The 24,845-nt window shown below is 37.0% G+C and overlaps 1 protein-coding gene across 9 annotated transcripts in view; it reads left to right on the top strand.

The window, feature by feature from the left end:
- Positions 1–24,845, top strand: part of BBX (BBX high mobility group box domain containing) — a 286,046-nt gene that overhangs the window by 141,294 nt on the left and 119,907 nt on the right. The window lies entirely within an intron of this gene.

The raw sequence follows: 24,845 nt of genomic DNA, 5'->3' as shown, positions 1-24,845 counted from the left end.
CAGATACTTAAAAAGTACCTTTAAAATAGTTTGCTAAATATAGTGTTATTTCTGAGAGCTTTTTAAAAATAGAAGTAACCCCATAGTATTTAGAAAATGCTATATATACAAGGAGTATTTATAACATGTGAATAAGATACAAAGAATAACATTAACATGAATAACTGAGTACCTACCACTAACTTAGGAAATAGAGCTATGCCTGGCCCAGATTCCATCACCTCTCTTTAACTACCACCACAATCCTGAATGTTGAGTTTATTAATTCCATGTTTTCCTTTATAGTTTTTTCCCACGTTTTGTGTATCCCCTACATTAAGTTTTGCTTGTTTTTGAATTTTATATAAATAATAATACTATATGTTTTCTTTTGCAACACCTGTTTTGCCACTCAGCATGTTTGAGAGATTCATCCTTGCTTATACCTGTAATTCATTTATGATCACAGTTGTATTTCATTGTATGAAAATACCACAATTTATTTATCCACTTTCTTTTGATGGCTGTTTAGATTGTTTCCAGTTTTTGTTATGGGAGATAAAACTGCAAAGGAAAAAGTCTTGAGAGTCCTATTCATGCCTCTTTATGCACATACTATTTCTCTAGGATGTATGTTCATGGGTAGAAATGCTAGGTCAACCCAACCTCAAACTCTGTAGGATCATGGCAAATGGATTTCCATAGAACTTGTTACATCTTAATCCTCCCTCTAGCTGAGTATAAATGTTCTCATTCTATATCTCTTATATAGTTCTTTAAAATGACTAGATTTTTTTAAAAGTAATTTTGTAAGTTGCCTGTAACACCATTTTAACAATAATCCTGATGACCTTTTTAAAATTAGTTTTATCCTTTGCAGCAGCTGCTTGTATTTCTTAGTTTTCCAGTTGTCACTCACACCTCTTCTCAAGCCCAGTTAAGTCCAGACATCCTGAAATTGCTGGGTATGTTTGCTAGCTAAGTTTTTTCTCCCAGGAAAACTACATCATAATAATGTAATGTTCTCATGTTAAACGAAAGTTGTCAGCTATTCCTGCCTTCTGAAGATAGTTTGGGCAGAGAAATGTACACATCTTTTACTGATTTCTTTTTTCCTTAATTTGAATTGAAATAGAGAAAGAGTGACCCACAGAGGACTGTTTGCAACCTGTGTTTTGTTCTGTGTTGCAAAAGTCCCAAAAGCTCGAGTAAATGACAACTTCTATTTGCCACTCTTTCCCCTTTTCTGTCCTTCACCTACTTCTGTTTTTCTCAGGCATTGGTTCTTTTGGTATCTGATTATACTTGCACAATCCATTCCAATTTTCATATCACAGTTCCTCCTAACTTTGTACTTTGTACTTGGTGGTCTGTGATTTTAGTTGACTGACTTCAGTGTTTTGCCTATTGTCAAACTTGGTACCACTATCTGCCACATTCATTTTCTGAGGTTTTCCGGGGGAGTCTTCCAGGTTCAGGTCTAGTGCCTAGTACTTATTAATCAATTGATGTTTATTGAATGAAGAAAGGAAAGATGTAAATGTAGTAAGGACGGAAATGCCTTTTCCTAGCTCAGCAATAATAATTACCCTAAAAGCAGTGGGCTAAAATCATGCATACTGTAAACAGTTCTGCCTGTGGGTAGCTTTGTAAACCATAAGTAGTCATTTCTTCTTGAGCTTCACTCTGGGTTTCGGCAAAATGAGAGTGGTAGAACAGTGATCTGTAAGAATTCTTTTGACTCCAACCTTTTTGTATTTTATCTTCAATTGAAATGAAATACAGTTTCTCATGGGATGTCTGGGCACCACTACCAAAGCCTGAATCCATCTACCTGACCGGGCTATGTCACAGCAACCTGCCGGTTATCGTCTCTCATAACCGTAGCAAGTGGGGCATACCTTGAACTTCCCTTCATGTTATTTAGCTTTGGTTTGTTCTGGAGAAAGAATAGATTTATCTTTCTTTGAGAAAGCATAATGAGTTCCTTTGGCTTCCCAATTTCTTTCACTGGGCAGCCCAGGCATTGTTCAGCACAAAACCTTGAGTCCTGGCTTCTTTCTCCTCCTCCTCCTCCCCCAGCGCCTCAGCTGTGAGTGGGGGCAGTGCGTTCTCCCTTTGCTACTTGCTGTACCACCTAACTCCATGTCTCCTTTCACATGCCAGCTACCATCTTTGAGTCAGTGTTGGTTTTAACTTTTGGTTTTAACTGTTGTGGATCCTTGAAGTCAATGGGTCTGTCTTTATCTGGTGCTAGAGGCAAGTGGCCCGTCCTTATCTGGTGCTAGAGGCAAGTTGCCTGTTCCTTTCTCCTGTGGTTTCTCTGCTAGGAACTCCTCAACCCAAGGTAAATGGGGAGTGAGACCTGAACTCCTTCGCTCGCTGCCTTCGCTCCGCCTTCCCATAGCTGTTGCAGGGACTCTCACTCTAAGATAGATTTGCGCTATAACCCCTTTCAAGGAGTTATCTGACTCTTTGGATTTGCACATGACTAGTGTTTCCTGAACCTGTTACTTGTCCAGAATTCATGTTGTGAGTACCGCTGAACTCTGGATCAGAGGCAAAAGAAGCCAGAGAGCAGACTACACGGGGCCAGGGACACAAACTGTCTTAACTTTCTGTAAATTGTAAACACTGCCCAATCACTCCGGAGGGTCCTGGCCAGAGAGCTGTCTATTTGACCATTAACCAAGATTAAGGAGGCTCTTTCTTTCATTAAGGGACACAAAATAATCTAATCTTGTCGTGATATTATGGACCTGCTTTGTGAAAAATCCCATGTAAGTCAGGCAAATTTTAGGCTAAGAAGAGAGTAAGGCAAGAGAAAAGTTTTGTAACTAAAAAAAAAATGAAAAAGGGAGAAAACTTTTAAAATGAGGATCTATCTTTAATAACATTAACTTAATTCTAAATGGGATTTAAAAAATCTTATTAGGTTTTTTTTTTTTAATGTTAAAATACTCAGTGAAAGACCAGTCGTTAACCTCCAACCTCACCTCCAGCCTCAGTACACACGAAACACTGGAGATTTACTGTGCAATCCTGCCATGAGGAGCCAGAAGCCAGGCTACCTGTGATAATTCACCCCTCCTAACCGCTTACTTCACAGAACTCTACAAAACCAGATTACGCCAAATGTTCTGTTCTGAAAGAAGCGGTTAATACCATCCTATCTCTAGAAGAACAGATTACTGTTTGTTCCTCAGGAATACAAGGAGAGAAACATCCTCTTATGCTTATAATGGAAACATGGGAGAAATTACCTGACACAAAAACTTTCCTGATAGAAGAATGCTCACTCTAACTGCTTTAATATTGTGACTTTGGTTAATGTCAAAGGCTTGACCTATTAAGTGTTCACATTAATATTTTAACTTATCAGTTATAAGTTTCTTTTGTAATACTAATTCACTTAGTATTTTAATTTAGACAGACTTGAAAGTGCGTCTGAAAACCTAGTCATTTAGTATTTTAGTTTAATGTCTTTTGAAAAAGAACCATATATTCTCTAATGACTAAGTTGCAGCAAATATTAAAAATACACCATTGTGTTAATAAGTTGGATCATGTTTAAATACAGTCGAAAATTTATAAATGTATATAAACAAGTGATACAAGATTTTCCTTTGGTAGAAACTAGGAAATGCATTTATTACAGATTTTCCACTGAATGGTCTTAACTTGGAAGAGGAATTTTTAAATGCTGAATTAATAAATTTGAACTGCACATTTAATTTTTACTCTTGGTTTATATTTTTTATATGGCAAAGTTAGTAATACATATAACAATAAGGTCAAAGTTGAGCTTTATGTAATTACTCATGTAATTATACAAAATACAGATTTATCTGTATTACTAAAAGGCATCTTTTTAAAATAGTCCTGAATAACTTCATTCAAATTTAGGTGTTGCTAGAATAGCAATATTCATTTTGTGTGGGAGTTTGTATCTGGATAAGAAAACAGTGAAATGTTCAAATGGGTCTGTAATTTTGAGGAAAAAGAAGTGAGGAATGAATCTGTTTTCCTGAAGTTAATTTCCATTCATTATCTTAGTTGCAAAATCTACAGTTCTGAAAGGCTGACTAGGTTGTATTAAATCTGAATAATAAATCACTGATTCTTTTTTTTTTTTTTTTTTTTTATAAAAGCAATAGAACAGAAAGCAGAGCAGCTGCACTTTAATATTGATAATTGTTTTGAGGGATTGGGACTCCTAGGAAGCTCGCCCGGGCACCGTAATGTTGTTAAAGATCACTAAATATGGTATTCTTCTGTGTCTGTGCCAAACCGTTTCCCCCACAAAATCTTCCTCAGATTCTGTACATTTCTTTTGTGCTTTGCTGGTGGATACTTCACTCCCTTTCCCTGTGCTAGCCAAGCACGGTGTCTTGTTTGAATGATGGCATCATTGCTCTTTGGTTAAGGTCTGTTTTGAGCTTAGGAGAATCTTGGCTGCTGTTTTCATCCATTTATAGTAATTTCTGTTACTTAGCCCTTACACTGGGTAGATGGCAGTGTTACTTTCTGTGAGTTTCAAGCTGCCCTGTAAACACAGGATTTGTGTTCGTCAATTAGTACCCTGTCAACTGTGAAGAACCTCTCTGGACCTAGGGAAGTCCGTGCCCTGGAACTCTCGAGTCAGAGAACGTCTAGATCTCAGTGCCAGGGCAAGAGTGAGTGAGTCTGATTTTTCACTGAATGGAATCATCCAGTCAGCTGTTCTCTCGAGATTAAAGCTCATCAAGATAGCCTTTCTTCTGCTCTTACTGGAGCTTACTCAAGGATTGTTTCTTTTTCCTTCAAACTTTAAAAAATGTGCCAGAGATTTTTTTTTGGTGGGTCTGTGTAAAATTATTTGCATTTAAATAATTTCAAGGACAGTTTTCGTTGAGAGGTTCTGGCTCTTTTACCCTTTGTACTTAGTAAGGATGGTGAAATCGCAATGGGGTTGTGTTCTCCTGTTTCTCCCTTTACATTTTTCTGCGGACTTCAAAGACCCATAGGGATACCCACCCTTCCTCATCCCCCTCCTCCACTTAGAGTTTACAGTTATGAGGAGGGTGAACCTGGACAAGTTTATCCTACAGGATTTAAGCCTATCATTTTCAATGGGGGACTCTGTGTAAGACTCACTGTCTGTGGTTAAGAGGCTCCTGACGATGATGCTGTGGGTGTGTCTGTAGTGGAGGTAAAACGGTAAGAGGCTGAGAGCAACAGGTTTAAAATAATCATTCAAGCCAATAGCAGAAGAGGGTCACCAGGAAGTTTATGGCTCATGCTGTAGGGAACTAAGAAACTTGGAGGAAGGGGCTGTTATTTCCACCTGCATGGAGAGGGAGAGAGAAAGGGGCATTTTAAATAAGGGATCCCTGGGCAAATAAAAAGAGGCAAGGAAGTACTCAAACGCAGGAAGCTGGGCCTTGAATACATCTTCTGGGGTATTGGATATAGAGAAAGGCAATGGAAGTTTGGGGCCCGATTTTGGGGAGAGTTGGGGTGAGGCAGGGAGGGCACAAAAAAAGATGTGGAATGCCTATCTGAGGAATTAAACTCTGGGACTAGACTGGTGAAGTCCCACAGAGTTTGGATTCAGAGAATGAAAGGCTTAAAGCATGACTCTGAATAAATCTACTGATACAGATTAGTTTGGAAATGGAGATGATCACTTAGAAGTTACGTAAGCATCTCTTGGGGTGAGGGGGTGCCAAAGGGCTTGAAAAAAAAAGAAAATACATCCTGTCATGCTTTTTTTTACAAGTAAATATTTAAGGCAGCATATGTGAGGCATTCTAAAAGGGATTTTCTGTACTATCTGTTTCCATTCTTACCATCCTGTGAAGTAGCTACTAGCCTACTTTTATAGATGAGTGAACAGAGAGGCCCTTAAATTAGACAACTGGTAGTGGTAAAAATTCATAGCCAGGCCTATCTGGCTGCCAAGTCCAAGCCTTTCCTACTCCCTTGCTCTGATTCATGAACCATGAAATGGAGAACAGATGAACTTTTTATTCCTTATTTGATTTGTCATAGACTCCTTTCTTAGGAATTATTAAATGGATCCCAATTAGGATGATACTCATGCATATTCATATACACATAATTGTATGTATGTCAGTACACCTGAATTTGAGTTTGATAAAGGTGTTATATGTTAGACTTAGCTATTTCTCAATCACAGCATTTGAGAAAAATGCTCTTTTCTGTTAATTTAGAGAAAAATGTCAATTGACAAAATTTGGGTCAGCGATATATTTTATATCAATTTAGAATAAATAGGAAGAGATATTTCCTACCAAATAGTAATTTTGGTGTATAGTGAATGAAATCAGTGCCCCAGTTTCCTAGAATAAAATTTATAGGATAAACTGGAACAGTTGTTTAGAAAAGAATGTTTCGGTTAATTTTTCTTACCCATTGAAAGTTAGCTAGAAAAGTTTAAGTATTTGTAAATTAAATCATTGTAGAAATGTTAGTACACAACTGAGTTTCTTATTAATAATAAGTGAAGGTTATTTTTTAATGGGAAGATGAACTTGGTGTCGTCACTCTTAATGATTAACACTTACTTCACAGTTTAAAAAATTTATAGTATGTAGAAGAGGTGAGAAGTTTGAAGAAGTAGGTGGTACAGACATCCAGTGAATTGCCCACTACCAACACCAACAACCTCTCCACCTCCTGCCTGGGACATTCTGGAAGGTTGTTTTTTTTTTTTTTTTTAATTAATTAATTAATTAATTTATGGCTGTGTTGGGTCTTCGTTTCTGTGCAAGGGCTTTCTCTAGTTGCGGCGAGCGGGGGCCACTCCTCATCGCGGTGCGCAGGCCTCTCACTATCGTGGCCTCTCTTGTTGCGGAGCACAGGCTCCAGAGGCGCAGGCTCAGTAATTGTGGCTCACGGGCCTAGTTGCTCCGCGGCATGTGGGATCTTCCCAGACCAGGGCTCGAACCCGTGTCCCCTACATTAGCAGGCAGATTCTCAACCACTGGGCCACCAGGGAAGCCCTGGAAGGTTGTTTTTTTGTTTGTTTGTTTTTGTTTTTTAAGCTGATGTTAGCTTGTTTATATGATTCCTGACTTTTTCTAAAAGCTTTTTTCTAAAAGTTTCCCCCCTCCCCGCCCATGTGGTCAATCAAGGAATATCAGTTAGTTGCTTTCTGGTTAAATGAGATTTACATATATATTTCATTTGCTGTTTCATCCTCCAGCTGTGCTAAGTGGAGGGTTTTTTTGGGGGGGATGGGAAATCCTAATTTTTCTCTTTGTATAACCTGCATTTCATTCAGCAGAAATAGTTTTAGGTTCACAAACAAGAAGCGGCTGTCTGAAATATGTTCATTGACTCAGCTGAGTGTCTGCAGTTGCCCAACAAAAAGTTCTTTGATTTGGGTAGGGTAAAGAAATAAAAATAAGCATTCAGATTAGGTTTTGGCTGCTGTAATAAGAACTTCAGTCTATAACTTGAAGTCTTGAAATTCATATGTAGTGTAATCTCATGTTAAAATTTGGACAAATTTGAGCCTAAACACCAATGAGACTGTTAATAAGAAGTCTTAAGTGATAATATGCTTACTATTTTTCTCTTGAATTATTTCTTTGATCCTCAAAGGAAAACATTGAATCTTCATCTTAAGATTGACATGACAAGGGATATATCTCAATACTGTTCACAAGATGGAAGAAAATTGTAACTTTGTGTGTGTGCTCTTTGGTAAAAAGCGATGATGAATGCTTTAGTTCACCGAAGAAAATCGATCCAAAGAATGAAATGGACAAAACCGGAAACATGTTGAGAATGATATCCCCAAAGACTTTTAGGAACTGTAAAATTGAGTGCAGTGGTATAAAACTATTCACACATCTTATTAGATCCATCTAGGACTGCAAACTGATTGTCTCCTTGAGAGACTGTTGGCTGTAAATACTTAGGGAGAAAGAGTGTTGATAAGTCTCTGGCATAACTAAATATTCACAATGGAAGAGTGTATTAAAAGAATAAATTGTATTTCAGTTAGAAATCCAGGTTACTTTTATGATTCTGTTTTATGAGATCCTTTTCTTGAAAATCATATATCTTCAAAGTTTTCACTTGTGACTGTTCATCCCTGATAGGCACAGAAAAATTAATATGGTTGGGAAAAGCCCTGAACACCAAATTATGACCATTGACAAAACTCATTATTAAAACGTGGCAAATTGGAAATGCTGCCTCCTGCCTGATGACTCTTAGATGAAATGTAATCTTATGTCTGGAATGCTGAATTGAGAAGTAGAGCAGATGTCTTAGAGTTATTTACGTGAAACCTTAAGGATCTCTTCAGCTTAGCCCCTCAAGTGTAAAATAAGTGCATTAATTATTTTATGTATTCTTACATAATTCTTAGTTCAGGTTATTTGAGAAAGATTGTTCTTATTCTGAAATTACAATTTGAAAAGTAAGTATTGGGAGGATTTGACCTATTAGTAGAAAGGTCCTAGCTGCTTTATAGAGACATATGATGCAAAATGGTATTTTAAGTTAAACAAGATCTAGGATAATATGATTGCAGTTTTCAAGCATAGTTGAATGTGGCATTTCATGGAAAAAACCTAGGTTGAAAATGTTGTGTAGTCCAGGTAGAAACTTCATGGAACGTTTACAGTGTTTTTGAATTTGTGATGTGCTGTACTGTCACTAGTTCCTTGAGATAAGATACACCCTCAGTGTAAGGTGTGAATCATTTAGAGGTTGAAGTAGGGGGTGGTGTAAAAAGCAGCTACAACAGTGGAAGAATATAGACTATGGTTTTTTGTTTTTTTTTTTACTGAGTTCTGTCGTCTGTTGGAATATGGTATGGTGAGTTAATGAAACCTTTCCAGGATAATATTATGATCTTATGAATTTTCTCATAGGTCTGAATTCCTTCTTAGTTCTCATATATTGTTTTGCCTTTTTTTCAAGGTGCTTGGCAAGGCAGTGGATGCATTTGTTTTGAATGTTGAATGACTGTTGATCATTTTAATGAAACAAATTTAATGATGTGAATTTTTTAAAAAAAATTTATTTATTTTTATTTTTGGCTGTGTTGGGTCTTTGTTGCTGTGCATGGGCTTTCTCTAGTTACGGCGAGTAGGGGCTACTCTTCGTTGCTGTGTGCGGGCTTCTCACTGCAGTGGCTTCTCTTGTTGCGGAGCACGGGTTCTAGGCGCGGGGGCTTCAGTAGTTGTGGCACGTGGGCTCAGTAGTTGTGGCTCGTGGGCTCTAGAGCGCAGGCTCAGTAGTTGTGACGCACGGGCTTAGTTGCTCCGTGGCATGTGGGATCTTCCCGAACCAGGGCTCAAACCCATGTCCCCTGCATTGGCAGGCAGGTTCTTAACCACTGCGCCACCAGGAAAGCACAATGATGTGAATTTTAATGAAAAGAAATTTTTATACTTTGTGGAAAGTGTCAATGATTTGCTTTCTTGTTTTAAAAAATATAAAATGAATAAACTTTAGTTATTATTAAATGTTGCCTTTTCAACTTCCTCAGTGATGAATGAAAATGAAAAATTAATCCCAGGGATGACTTTGTTACTAGTCCCAGCTCTTTCACTTTGAGCAAGTTCTGGGACCTTGAGCAAATTTCTTCATTTGGACCTGAATTTCCTCCTCTTTCGCAGTTAAACGGATAATCTTTAAAGTTTGTTCTAACTCTAGAAATCTGTGATTTTGAATGGAGAACAAAGTAGGAATTCAAAATAAGTATGAGTATTCCTAAATCAAGTTATTGAGGTTAATAAGAGAAGGAGTTCCACATTCATTATGTTTTTAGCAGAATTTTGATGAGGAAGAAAAGAGAACAAGTTGGTAAAGAAAATATTCCTTACAGAAGTGATGCAAGGAGTTACATAGTAACACAACCTTGTGTGGGATTCAGTAACAGTGAGATTTGTTTGATTCAAGCAAAGGTTTTTCTTGGAGTAAGATAGTGAGTTTTTATATCCTGTCAAAAAGTTCAATTTCTGATAAAATGGCCATTTAAAGTCTGTTTATAATAAACTTTTATTCTACATTTCTTTCAAACCCCCAACATTTTTGCTTCATTACCCACCCACTCCCCACCCCTCCAAACCATAAGAATTGTTTTATTCATTTCCTCTTTAACTGAGTTGTGTAGTTTCTTCCCCAAATTAAGAGCATAGCCAAAAGTTAAAAAAATTGTCAGGCTGTTGGAGAAAGAAGATTAAGATCAAAGTGTGTCTCCTTTATAATAAGATTTTCCTTTTTACAAATTGCTCTTTGATAAGAGAACAGATTATTAGTAAGACCCATTTCAAAATTTTTTCTTAGAAATATCTCTTAGGATGTTTGTCTACTGTATATTTTTTCAAAAATTAGTGTAACATATTACATGCAGAATTACTTTCAAAATTAAGAAGGCTATTTGATAGAAATGCATTTCCTAATATCTAAACATGTAGACCTTTTTTCATTGGATAGTTTATTTTCATCTAGAACAGTGAAAAGTCTCATAGAACAGTGTCTGTAAAAGAGGAGCTATCTTCAGTGACAGTCTTCAAGTATTTCATTTATGTTGTAGGGTAGAAATGAACTACTTTTTACAGAGGGGTGTGACCACAAAGGTAAAGTTAATTCTTCTCCCTTTCGAAAAAATAAAGTGCATTCAAGCTTACATATGATGTATTTTGACCGAAACCATTAATAATACTCATGGAGATACATTTTTCAAGGGAAAAGAGCCTGTAAGTAAATCATCTGTAATTGCCTTAAAAGTTGGAAACAGGTGTTACAGGAGCCTGAAAATGAGGCATTCAGATGTAAATATCTTTGAGAATTCTCAGACTGTGTAAGTAGCATTAAAAATGGCTCCTGTCGATTCTATTTGATTGTTTTAGTAAGTGCCAGTAATACCTTTGATCCAGAAAAGGTGTATGTGAATGTTCTTCCAAACACATACAGCGTGTAATTCCTGAGTCATGGTCTCACGACCCTTTTAATTTTTCACAAATTAGTCTAAGTTTGTAGTAACATAAAAAGATCACCTTTGTAATGATTTAAAAGTTATATCATTTTGAAAGTTTCAGACTGGAACGCTTTGCACCAGTAATGACTTTGGGACTCTTGACATTTAGCTGGATGACTGATCCCAGTGTCTAGTTGCCAAGTAGAGGGAAGACCTTGAGGCCTGCGATGTGTAGAATTGCTTTGACTCACTCTGGTCCTCTGGCAGCCGCTGCAGCCTGGCGGCAGCAACACCAAATCTATGCACTTGCACATTTGAAAGCTGCTTTTCTTAGGCTCCCACAGCAGTTTGTATAGAGGAGGAGCCAAAGTAAGATGTCGACAGAGGCTTTCTCAAAAGCAATTCACTTATAAGCTACAAAGAACCCCTTTTAGATTTGGTCCTATCCCTGCACTCCTCAGACTTCTGTTTAAAGCCTTTGCTGAAGACGTAATGTTAGAGACAGGCCAGACAGGTTTTGTTGTGTTGAAGTCTGCTGTAGAGTGTTTTCAAGAAATAGAGCCTTAAAATAATTTAGAGCTAGATGGGCCTCTCCAGAGCCAGATAGAGCAACCAGAGATTCAGAGGTTAGGTGATTTAGCCAAGGCATGCACCTGCTTAGAGTTGGTATTTGAATCCACGTTTTGTTTTGTTTTTTCCAGACTTTCACTTAGTGTGTATTTACTGTGTCAGGAATATGGCCCTATGAGTACTAAGAAATAAACAATAGAGTAGTAACAGAAAGGACACTTTTAACCATAGATTAAAAGTTAAAGAGAAGTGTCACTTTCTCCAAATCTGACAGGAAGACCACAGATAAAAGTTTCAGACCCTGGAAACTGCAACTGATTCAGAGCTGAAAGAATGTGTGGTGTGTATATACTTACTCTTTGAGGTATGAGAGGTAAAAAATAGCAGTTCTGAGGGAAATCAGAGCTTTTCTTAAGTAATATAAGTTAGCCCGTGCACTTCTGTTTACCCTGTGAACTTCTGTTTCTCAACTATCACTTTTTGCGCACCTGTTGAGGAAATGGTATCTCCCCAGCTGTTGAAAGTCTAAGGACCATGCCAGTGGGGAACAGAAGCAGCTCCTTCTACCCTCTCAGTAAACGATAACGGTTCCCACTTTAATAACTGCTGGGTCTGCGCCCTGCTCTCTTGGTCCCCTCTTCAAAATCACTGATGTAAATTTCTCCACAGAAGCTGCTTTGCACCCATCCCGCTATATTTTCTTTGATGATCATGAAGAAACTCACAGCTCTAACACTCCTATTTGCCCTTCATGCACATCTGGGCAGCATTTACCATGTGGACCTTTTATTTTATTTTTATTATTTTAATAATGTTATTGTTTATTTATTTATTTTAAGATTTAATTTTTATTTATTTTTGGCTGCGTTGGGTCTTCGTTGCTGCGTGCGGGCTTTCTTTAGTTGTGGTGAGCGGGGGCTACTCTTGGTTGCAGAGTGCGGGCTTCTCATTGCGGTGGCTTCTCTTGTTGCGGAGCACGGGCTCTAGGCGCGCGGGCTTCAGTAGTTGTGGCACGTGGGCTCAGTAGTTGTGGCACGTGGGCTCAGTAGTTGTGGCTCGCGGGCTCTAGAGCGCAGGCTCAGTAGCTGTGGCTCACGGGCCTAGTTGCTCCGCGGCATGTGGGATCTTCCCGGGCCAGGGCTCGAACCCGTGTCCCCTGCATTGGCAGGTGGATTCTTAACCACTGCGCTACCAGGGAGATCCCCATGCGGACCTTTTAGATTAAAAGTGAAATTGTAGTACTTTAAGAAGAATTTAATGGAAACATTCCATTTCTGTTTGAGGAAGAATAAAAAGGCAGTGTGAGGTAGTGGAAAGGGTTCTAATTTTGTGATTATGAGACCTGTATTTTCACTCTGCCACTAAGTTATTTGGTGAACTTGATCTAACCTTTGACCCCTGTGGATCTTGTTTTTTCATCTGTAAATTGGAGGACACAGTGACCTCCAAGGACTGGATTTTGTATTTGCAGTCCCTGTCAATTCTATAAAAGAAAGCATCTCATTTTTAGGAGAGTAGCTCCTTAAACAGAAATTATACTATAAATTAAATATGACACCCAGGAACAGTAGTAAAACATTCAAAATTTTCCTAAAGTTGTCAAATACAACCGGTTGTGAACAACTCTTTTCTGAGTCAAAACTTTTCATCAGTTAGTATGATGCTCTCCAAATAAATTAATCATTTCTGTTTTACAATGTGGGAATCTGAAAATATCTAGATAATTAGAAGCTTTTAAAAATATTTATAGAGACTGCTTCCGAAGGCAAAATATTAAGTCTATAACTAGGAAAATTTAGATAGATGTGGAATTCATCTGTTTAAGTCTACCCCTAAACTGTTACCTGAATTATCACATACTAAAACTATGAACACTTAGATACCTCAGCCTTCTACTTTACCTCGATTATGTGTTTATATCACTTTAATTCTTTTCATTAATTTCATTTTAATTGGTCATAACTTGTGTTGCTGCCACCTCTAATGGTAAACGAGGGCCTTTGCAGCTTGTACAAAGGCTTTGCTGGAAACCCTGCTGATTTCTAAATACCAGATATAGTGTATTTAGACCAAGTGAATCTGTTTTCATGTAGTGTAGAGCAGATGTAATAGTAATTACTGTCCTGATATAATGATGCTAATATTTTATTGTTATCAACTGAAGTGAATGATAAAAGGATGTTAAATTGGATCTCCTTTCTAGCTTATGTATGCTGTCGTTACAGGTCCTGAACACTTAGAAGATAACTGGCCTCTTTTTTATTCTCTGTGATGGTGGCAGAGGTTCAACTTGAGATATAAAATCAATATTATCAGTCAGAGGTGTGTTTTTTTAAAAAAATGATATGTTATCCACCGGCTCAGATCACTAATTGGTGAGGAAATACTGTAAGGGATGGCTGTTTCCTCATATAGAGTAGCTGTCTATTTTTATTGAGATATAGTATTACATTAGTTTCAGGTGTACAACATGATTCAATATATAAGTGTGTGTATGTATATAGAGTAAAATGCTTACCACAATAAGTCTAGTTAACATTCATCGCCACACATAGTTAGAAATTTTTTTTCTTGTGATGAGAACTTTTAAGACCTTCTCCCTTAGAAACTTTCAAATATGGAATTTAGTATTACTAACTATAGTTACCATGCTACACAGTATATCCCCAGGACTTATTTATTTTATAACCGGAAGTTTGTACCTTTTAACCACCCAAAGTAGCTTTTCTAAAGATTACTTCATAACACTGAAGTGTAAGCAGAGAAACTTTATAAAAATATCCACTAGGTGGCACTTTATATTTGTGTTTAGAATTAGCCCTGCAGCATTCCTGACTAAAGGGTATAATTGAAACAGAAAATGTCTTTCTTTGAAGGTTGGGTGTTCGTGAGTATCTGGACTTATATGAACTTTAAAATAATCCTAAAGTGAAAAGTTTTTATCAGTGATTTTGTCGTATCGCCCACTCATTGTAAGGAAAGTTTCTACAACATCCCTGACATGTTCTCAAACACATGATGTTGGTAACCTGTATTAGTAACATGGGGAAGCCTGCTTTCCTAACCATTTTTTTCTTAATTTTATAAAAAAAATAGCAAGCATAGAAAAAACTGGTCCTCTATTAGAATAGCCATCAATTAGAAAATAATGTATGTTTTCTGCCACATACAGGACATTGTGCTTATAACAGATATAAATTTTATATTTGGTGTGGTTCCAAAGTTCCTTTTAAGATAAGGTTGTAAGAAGCACTGGCCTGATTCTATGGAAGATTTTTGCTATTCGAGTTAAGCTTTCAAATAGTTAATTATTAATATGCTAATAATCTTATTCTGCATAGTGCATACAAATTTATGAATAATTTGGCTAATCTCTGTTTAGCCAATTAGTATTTTTACAAGCTTATTCTTTATGAAAGCTTACAGTATACCCCAATGTTTTCTTACTTTTGAATTATTTTTATTTATTAAAAACTTAACAAAAATTAGAAAAACTCAATCCTGTTATGTAGAGATAATAGTGTGAACAATTCAGTGTTCATTCTCCCAGGCTTCTTTTTTTTGTCTATGCATATATAAGCATATTTATTATGTTGTATTTTTATAAAAGAGAAATTTTAATCTTCTTATGTCTCATGAACCTGTTCCTTTTTTTTTTCATTTAACAGTTTATCTCAAATATCTCATGTCAAGAAAAGGATTTTCATATTGTTCCTTTTAAACTAATCTCCCACTGTTTATATTTTGGTTTTCCCCCAGTTTTTTCTACCCATAGAATTTTGAAATGCAGAAGTATTCCTCTACTTGTAATATTTACTGATAAGAGCACTAGATTAAAGCAGTGTGGGTCAGCTTAGCATAGCATCTGTTTATAAGTTGTGGCATCTGTTTATAAGTTAAGTTCTCAGTGTTGAATGAATTTGTTACTTTTTTGACTATATGAGGTTAATGATTAGTAGTTGTTAATTATAGTTTATTTCAAGTTGATTTGAATACTTACATTCCGTGCCTAATCATAACGATGATAATAATAGCAAACTCTCATATACACTTACTCTATGCAAGGTTCATACATATACACTTACTATAAGCAAGGCAGTACTCTAAGCAGTTCATGTAAATTGGTTTAATCCTCACAATGTGGTAGGACTGTTGTTCCCCTTTTTATAGATGAGGATGCTAAGGCACAGAGAGGTTAGGTTACTTGCTCCAGGTAACACAGTTAATTATTTGTTGATCGAGGTTTATGAATCCAGGAAAAAACAAGAGTCCACACTGTTAACCTTTCTGCCAAACCACATGAAGCACTACACTAGATATAGCCAAAGTGGAATTAGGCAGGATGGTCTGGGATTTCTTTCAAAGTTGTATTTAAGGGCTTCATTAAAAAAAAAAAAAAAAAAAAAGACTAGAAATCTAAGTGGCTTCTTTAAAATTGATATCAGTATCATCAGATTTTCTTACTGAATGCGATACTGGACATTGTAAAGTTCTCAATATAGATTAGAGTTATGCTACATAGCAAATATTTTGTGAAGATGATACAAAGATACATAATTTTTGACTTGTTTGGAATTTATAGACCATGGTAATAATTTAATGTATATTACCCTAAATTTAGGCTCATGGAATTTTCTGGGCTTTGATTCAGGGCCGGCATTTAAAGCAGAAAGTCTGGTAGCAATGAATAGCACCAGTAGGAAAGTCAGATCTGAGTCCCAGGGATCAAGGAAGGCTGGGAGGAACAAGTGTAAAGCAGAGCGTAATTTAAGATTTCAGATGGTTCCTGCTGAGCCCATAAGTATTACTGTGCCCAGAATGCCGTCACTGACAAGCGAGTCCTATTTTTGGATGATGGAGGGCCGAAGAAGCCAGACTTGCTCATTGGCCACATGGGACTGTTTGGTTCTGAGAAAAGTCTAGAGAAGTTGTTTGCAGAGCAGAGTTGAAGGGTGGCATAAATGAACACATCTGGCTTCCCTGTTTTAACTAGAGCTAACCCTGAGCAGACTCCTTTACCATCTCAAGGAATATCTCTTCCCAAGGCAAAATATCGTGAAATCCAAATAGGATTCCAGAAGCCAAGGAGTACAAGTGGTGGTAGACATGCAAAAAGCAAGGGTGAAGTGGTTTCCAAGTAAAATGAGAATGTTGATTGGCCTGACTCTGGCAACAGAGCCAAATTGCGAAAACATTAGGACTTGCTATACCTGAAGGAGGCTGGATTTTTAGTCAGAAACCACTAAAACCACTATTTATGTAATATTTATAGGAGACCATTTGTGATTCTATTGAAGTACCAGGTCTTGCTATACCAGTTTTTAAAAGGCCTCTAAGCTGTTGACGGGTCCTGTAGGACCTGCTGCACATGTAAATAAGGCGGGCACTCATGTTTCAACTTCTATGTAAGTGATTATTCAGTTCTGACAATGAAAAAATAGTAGAGATTTACAATTCCGAAACAAATTAATTTCATTAATTGAACAAGTTGGGTCTTTGTCGCTCTTCAAATAACTTACTAGAGGAAGCATGATTGTAGTGCGAATAAATAATGCTTTAGAAACCTGTTTTGACAAGGTTAAATCAATTTAGATATCTCATATGTAATCAACACAGATAGACATGGAAATATTAACTGACATAGAAGTTTTATGACATAAGGGTTAATGGTCAGAGGTTCATAGAAAATATTCAAGCTGACCAAGGACGCCTTAAGAATATAGTGTAGGTGAGCCTTGCGTGTTCCTGAAAATGGAAGAGGTAAGGTTGGGGTGATGGAGGTGTTAGTGAATGCGGTCATTCATGGGCTCTTCATGTGGGGAGAGCCCTATGAAGCTTGTTTTTTAGGGAGTTGAAATTATCTTTGTGAATTTTTATATATAGGGTTTATTTAGAGCAGTGATTCTCAACTGGCGGGGGGGAGGGGGTTGCGGATCATAGTACTCCCTCCAGCCCGTCACCTCGGGAGTGTTTGGAAAGTTGTGGGACGTTATTTTTCTCAGCGATTGGGGAATGTTACTACATGAGATTGAGGATGGGGATGAAAGGATGGGAAAGGAGCTAAGATGTATGTTGACTCAGCAGGGAGTGAAAACAGTCTTGCCTAGTAAAGAACTGTCCCACCCAAAATGCCAAAAGCACCCTCACTAAGTAATGCTGATTTAGAGCAAAGGATATTCCTGTAAGTTGAGCAGAACCATATAAGTAATTGGAAGTTTCTCCTCTTCGCACTCTGAGGATGCATGCCACATACATAAAGAGTAAGGTGGATGGTACTATAATCCTGTAGAAATTCTGGAGGTTTCTACACTTACTATTTTATTAAGTTAAATTATCTTGTGGATACTTTTACTCAGTTGCTTAACTGAGGGTAAACTTTTATCTCCCAGTCTCAGAGTAAAACTAACAGCGGGGATGCTGTAGATATAAATTCCCAAACCTAACACCTGTTGGCTATAAAAGTCAATCTAGATCATGGAGGAGGCTGCACCTATAGCTACACCTAAAGCATGTTCTCAGCAGCTACTGATCGTGTAATCAAATGTAAAATAAAATGACACATGTTCAGCATTCTTCATAACAGCACAGTGTAATGAAATCCAAAAGATAATTTGTAGTTAGGAGAAAAATCAAGCTTTATAATCGTACTACAGAAAAAACTAATTTTGTCCCTCTCTTTTTAAAAGCAGATGTTGAATAAATTCTTGAAGATGTTAGGAACGTGGATGGGGGGTGAGCAGGGGGTTGAAGGAAGGAAAGAAGCCTTAAGTTGCTAGAAACCTCTCATAAGGAAGGAACGTTTACTAGCTTTCTTTCAGTGTTTTATGTTACTGAGATTACAGATGATTCACTATGATTTCTTGAGCCATTTCTGACATTTGTCTGCAAGTTTAGTTATTTCTAGGACAGTTCGTTCATTTGTCTATCATTTACTGGATGCATTCTTTGTAGTCAGTATGCTTCAATCAAGTGTGGAAGACATGAAAATTTCTATCCAAGGTGATAAAGTCGCAGTAGCTGTGTGAATAAGATACGGCGGGGCCCAGGGAACACATTCTAGCAAACCAACTCTGGCATTTGATCACAGTATGGAAATCACTTACGTTACCTGGAAATGAGACAGAACAATGTCTGTACTCTCCCACTAGACCCACAGCGGTGGTTAATAAGCTAGGATGCCTCTGGGATAAATAGACAATGGAATTTTTAAATTCACTCTTAATTAGCATATGGTATGTTGAGAGTCTGCTATATTTCTCTGTATGTAGTCAAATGCATGCTTCACTTCTTAATATTCTAACTATAAAACCTTCTACAGTAATTGAATTACAGACAAAAAGGCCCATTTGCTGTAGTTGCAGTCATTATGTAGTGAAGCAGTTAATTTTGAGCAAGTGTGAAAAGATGTCACATGGTCGCAGGCAGGATCAGAAAGAGAAAATGACTTTCCACTGCAGCTTATTGATTTGGTACCTCAGAAGCCTGCTACTTTGTTCTCTATTAAATTACATTTAAAATATCTGATTTTAAAACACCTTATTGACTTTCTTTTTTGTTTATAATACATGTCAAAAACACTGAAAAGCATGAAGACAAAAATGGAAATCACCCTCAACGCATATACTATTCCATATCCATTGTGAACACAACATTTTGATGTTTTTCCTTCCAGTGTCTTTTCTATGTATAGATAACACTTCTACAGCTTGTTTTCTTCTAAATTAGAATCATGGGGTATAAATGTTGCTATAAATGAATTTAAGGAAAGGTGTTTTGTTTTGTTTTGTTTTGTTTTTAATTTCTTGATTACCTAATTCCTATGCCCTTTCTTGTTGAGAGTTTTCTTCCTATTTAGTGTTTTATTTGTATTTCACAAAGAGGGTGGGATTCAGGGTTTGATGCGCTCTGGAGCTGTACATTTTAGAAATGTATGCTTTTTTATGTGTGTTCCCTATATATCTGTAAAATCACTGCCATTTTGTAAGGATGGGAGGCAAAGTTTTCTTTTTCGGGGAAAAGAAAATGGCTATTTTGCTAGGGTATTGTCAGGATTTATTAATGACAACATTTGCCTGATGCTGACAGAGTGACACGATTATCGTTCCTTAATTCTGCTACTTAGGATGTTACTTGCAGTTACTGTGAGTCACTATGTGTTCACATGCTTAGGTGGTTAATGCTACTTTCAGAGAGTCTCAAAAGTTAGATTTGGCTTTTGGGGTCATGTTCAATCAAAATCATATTTTATGAGAGCATGTAATACTTTACTATCCAAGTTCAGATAGCAGTTCTCTGGTATCTATCAATATATCAGCTCTACACTTTGAGAGTGTATGTATATGTGTATGTGTGTACGTGTGTGTGTGTGCGTGCGTGCGTGCGTGAACTTTAAAAGCATAGCTCTTTTCCATGGAAGGTGTTCTTTTTCTCATTGCCTGAAAAAGTCCTATTGTTGTAATGGGGGATTTTAACCTAGGATTACAAATCTTTCTTAGGATTCAGTTAGATACTACTGTTTCTCTCTACTAATTGAGCTTTAAGGGCTATTAATTACCAAAGATAAGAGCTTAACCCCATAATTTTACCATGTTAATGTCTCTTGTTTCCTCCTTATATTAAGAGATCCACAACCAATAGCTGTTGAAGTTAAGAAAATATTTTTGAATAAATGGTACAATGCTATGGTATTTATCTCCCCTAATTGTTTAAAATGGACCATGGAGACACTAGGAATATTTTTATTGTTTTAAAAGAGACTTGCTTCATTATCGAAGCCACATATTACCATTTGACTTTTGCTGAAATAGAAAATGAAGGTTGAGAATGGATTTCATTTTAAAACCTTAAACAGTGTAGGTTTAAGGTCCTCAAACTTTTTTCTCATAGTTGTAATATATGTTTTACTGAGATAATGGTCCTTGTCCAAGGAGATGCTGAATGACTCTCCAGGACAGTCCGACATCACACAGGTGGTCGGGGGGATGCCGTTACTATGACAAGTCCTCATATCGTCAGAGCAGGCAGAACTCTCCCAGGCAGCAGCAGTGGCAGACCATAAGCAGCTACTTCTAGGCTGACGGCTAAAAGTTAATAACTCACATGATTGAATTTCAGGGAACATTTTTCCCATATTTGGGAGCAGGGGTGCCGAACTGAACTATCAGTATCAGCTATGAACAGTGAGAAAAATGCTTTTCCAAGATCAAAGGCAGATATGGTACTTGGAATTTGTTCAAGAAGAGTAACTTTGCAATTACAGATATACTTTTAACTGCAGTATTTTGTTATCTGTCTTCAAAGGAAAACTGCTTGTTGATAGTTAGGCTACTTCCTGCCTTTCATCTTTTTTTTTCTGACTATGGACAAAGGGCGGGGGCCGGGGTGGGGGGAAAGCAGCACCATAGTAGTGGCGATCCTTTTTTATGAGTCGTTTTAAAACACCCGCAACTGATTTAGGTATTTTAGAAATTAAAATTGGCTCTCGTAGAAATGCAGTTCTAATTCTGTGGTAGGGTCACTGCTAATAGTTTCCAGAAAACTTCCTGCCAGATCAGGTCAACGGTGTAATCTTCAGAGAAAAAAGAGAATGGAAAATAAGAATTTACATGCTTTAGGAGCCAGGCCCTTATATAGATTGATAGGAGGCTGCCAAAGTGGAGAAGCAAGTTTTAAGAAATAGGAAACCGTCCTGACAGGAGACAGTATCCGACAGGGTAAAGATACTGATTTGTCAGCTTGACAGGTTCTTGTTCTTGGAACTGGTGTAAAGCTACCTTGATCCACTTAACCAGAGGGTATTTAATCAGGTGCTTGCTGCAAGGAATGTTGAAGGTGGTAATTTGGGACCACATTAGGCTAGTTGCAAAGTCACACTTGAACAACCTAACCAAGATGATTTTTCTAAAAGAAATTGAAGGAAGGAGAGGGAGGAAAACTTATCCAGGATTGAAACTCATCAAAGTTGGCTGAAAATTACGTGTAAAAGAAACACCATTTCCTTTCTTTCTCAGCCTTCATTTTTCTTCATCCGCTCTCGCCAGTGATGCATCTGTAAGAGGATAATGCAGGTTATCCTGCCATGAGTAATGGATCCTGATTTCCACTTTTCTGATTGCTTGCTATCTGCTGTAAGTAATGCCTTACAGAAATACTCCCTGTGTCCTAGAGCATTTTGACTAATATTGTGTTTTGGGCAAAAGTCCCCCAAACCATGGAATCCTTCATTCAACTTTCCTGATTTTTGTCTTTATTGATTGATTTTCAGTTAACTCTCAGTGCAGGTTTTTGCTCTCCTACATTTTGCGGCCACTAGGTTTTTTTGTTGGTATGTACTTTTTCTTTGAGATATTTTATTCTTTCAAATAGCAAGGAACCTGGAGAATTGTAAGTTGCTCTCAAACAGATCATTTCTTGGCTGTTCCATTCTGCAGTGATTTCTTTCATTAGGATAATAGAATAAAATTGCCCTTTAGAAGCTTTGCCTATATTGATCCAGTTCATTTCATAGGCTGAAAGTGGAGGAAGAGAAAGAAAGAGTTCTTCTGTTATTTGATTGTAAATAAATCTGGCAATTCTGAATTTTTTAAATGGCGGTTTACTCATTTGTCTTACTAATAATACAACTTTAATGCAATCTCAGGTTTGTAATTCAGTGAACAACAAACCAAAAAACCCTAATAATAATGATAATAATTTGCTCAAAAGGGACCAGACTTTATACCAACTCAGATAATAAGAAGATTTAATTTTAAACCCAACCTTTTGTGAACTTAGTTTACAGATCTTTAAATTGATGGGGTTGGTCTGTGATTCCTAAGGTCCCTTTCAGTTCTAATGTACAGTTTTATTAGCCAACCCAAATTTATATCTCGTAGAATCCAGTGTCTAGAAACAACCATGAGAAATCTTCTGGTTTGCCTCTCTCCATTTTAGCAGTAGTAGAGTCCAATTTTAACCATTCTTTCCCCCACCCCTGTTCCCTTTTTAATGTGTTTAAAAGAATTTCATCTTTTTTGATGATAGGTACCTGGCCATGAATTTCTGACTGCAGTATGTTTAGGGAGCATTCCAGATAGGACTTGAGAATTATAGTTACAGAATTCCCAAAGTTCGGTAGTGGTTGTGGTTCAGATACTGTCACATTTATGAATGAAGTAGTTATAGCTCTTGCACCTGTTGCACCTCCCACATACTTTGCTTTATCCTACCCAGGGTGTGAGATTTGTAGTAACAGAGGAGAAATTAGGATTTAGGGTTCCATATAACCGTTTGGTAGCAGAGATACCTCTTAGAGGAATCTCAGAGTTTTTGAAAGTTGTTATAACATATGGACTCCAGGATATTTGGGGAATACTAAGTAAAGCAAGTTTTAGTTATGAAATACTTAACCAATCAGCCAAAGAGTGGGGGGAAAAAAATCACCCAACAAAATATTTATCTGGATTCTGTCTGTTAATATTTACTTCTTATATAAAAATCATTCAGTGAACTCAAGGATATGTAATAATACAACTATTATAAACTACCGAGGTAAGGCAATGATTTAATTGTGGTGCAGGCTCATAATGCTAATTACAGGGAAGTTAAACTATACTAAGTCACTTTAGCAGTACATGGTGCATGTCACTTGAAAAAGAAAATCACAGGTTAAAGCCGACAAAGGTAATCATCATGTGTTTTACTTCTGAGGCCCTCTTGATCTTCAGAGGACTCAATAGGAACCTTTTTAGTTTAATCCCATTTTAAAAAATGCATTGCGACAACCGCAGAGTTTATTATTTTCCCAAATGCTTCTAGAGCCATCTATGTATGGACAAGAAGTATTGAACAGCAGTGTAGTATGGCATTGGACCACCTGAGTCTGAATCCTGGTGTCCGTTGTACCAGTTTCCTGGCTGTTACCCTGGGCAAGTTTCCGTCTGGGCCTCAACTGCTTTATCTGTAAAATGTGGATAATTAGGCTTCCTACTTCCTAGAGTTGTTTTGAGGATTAAATGAACTAATGATTGTAGTTAGAATAGTGTCCTGATGTATGATTAAGTTCAGAAAGAAAATGATAAAAGGCATACTCTGTGCACATGAAAATTCTATTTTCAGTTCTAAATTACAAGTCTTCCCTTATTTACAATAAAAATGTAGTTAACTAAATTGAAAGTAAATGTCTGAAATGGAAGTGTTTATTGTTTCTATTACACAGCATTCTTTTTGACTTTGTAAATCCTAAATATTAGGTATAGCATATTTAAATGGATATATGATGACTAGATTTCTATTACTATAAACCTGTGGTAATTTTTAGGTAGAAAAGTAAACGTTTTAAACTGTCTGGAAGTTAGGTGTTGAAAGAATAGTGACAGTAGTTGCCTGGGCTTGGCACAGTTAATAATTTAGCACTTTCAGTGGTGAAGGACAGCCCCCTTTGTCTACTGTTCATGTATTAGGTACCTATAATTCCCCATTAATCTTTCCATCACCAGGGAGCCCTTCATTGTTCCAGCTCGTTCCCCTCTTGGCACAGGAATGGTTTGGATTGATGTGAAGAGACCCAGGATTTAAAGTCTCAGATTTAGCCACATTTATTACCTGTCTGAGCTGCATATTGTGGTGTTCAAATTTTCCAGTGTCATAGACAGAGTTTTGCTCCAGATTCTCCAGGCTTATGTGATTCTTAATAAATACAAAAGTAGGGCAAAGGTGATTTAATCCTAACCAACCTGTTAGCAGTCTGAATCTCCTGGTCTTTGAGAGTCTGACATCTCCATAAAAAAGCATACACTCAATTATTTATAAAGTAAAAAAAATTACTAGGGGCCTCCATGGCCTTGATTTGAAGCTATAAGAAATTGACTTTTTCTTTTAAGGGAAAAAATGCTTCCTATACACTCTCTAAAAAGATGTTGGGAAGTCTTATTTAAAAGTTGGAAGAGTTATTTTTCCTTAATATGGAATTCTAAGAAGCACATGGAAAATGTTTAAAATGTCAGTAATTAAAAACAACTTAATGAAGATATACAAAATTCAAAATTGTATTCAATTTTCAAATTATAGAATCCAGTGTTAATTAATGGTAGAAGGGGTTGGCATAGACTGTGAGAAAAGCAATGTGGGAAGAAATATACAAAACAGCTGTTTTATTTTTTAAAGACCTACCTATACAGGTGAATTGTCACCAGTGTAAATGCTGTGTGAGGGGCTGTGAAAGCTGATTTATTGTGTCTTTATCTTCCTGGTAGGAGATGAGAGAGGGGAAGGAAGGCCTGTATACAGGAGAGGGGGGACTCTGCAGTACAGCCTGGTCTCAGCTGGAGACATCGAGGCAAAAATCATAGCAGAGAATGGTAATAATGGG

This window comes from Balaenoptera ricei, chromosome 4 (genome assembly GCF_028023285.1).
Source record: "Balaenoptera ricei isolate mBalRic1 chromosome 4, mBalRic1.hap2, whole genome shotgun sequence".
Classification (NCBI taxonomy): Eukaryota; Metazoa; Chordata; class Mammalia; order Artiodactyla; family Balaenopteridae; genus Balaenoptera; species Balaenoptera ricei.
The sequence above is the reverse complement of the archived record's forward strand: the minus strand, read 5'-3'. Positions and strand labels throughout refer to the sequence as shown.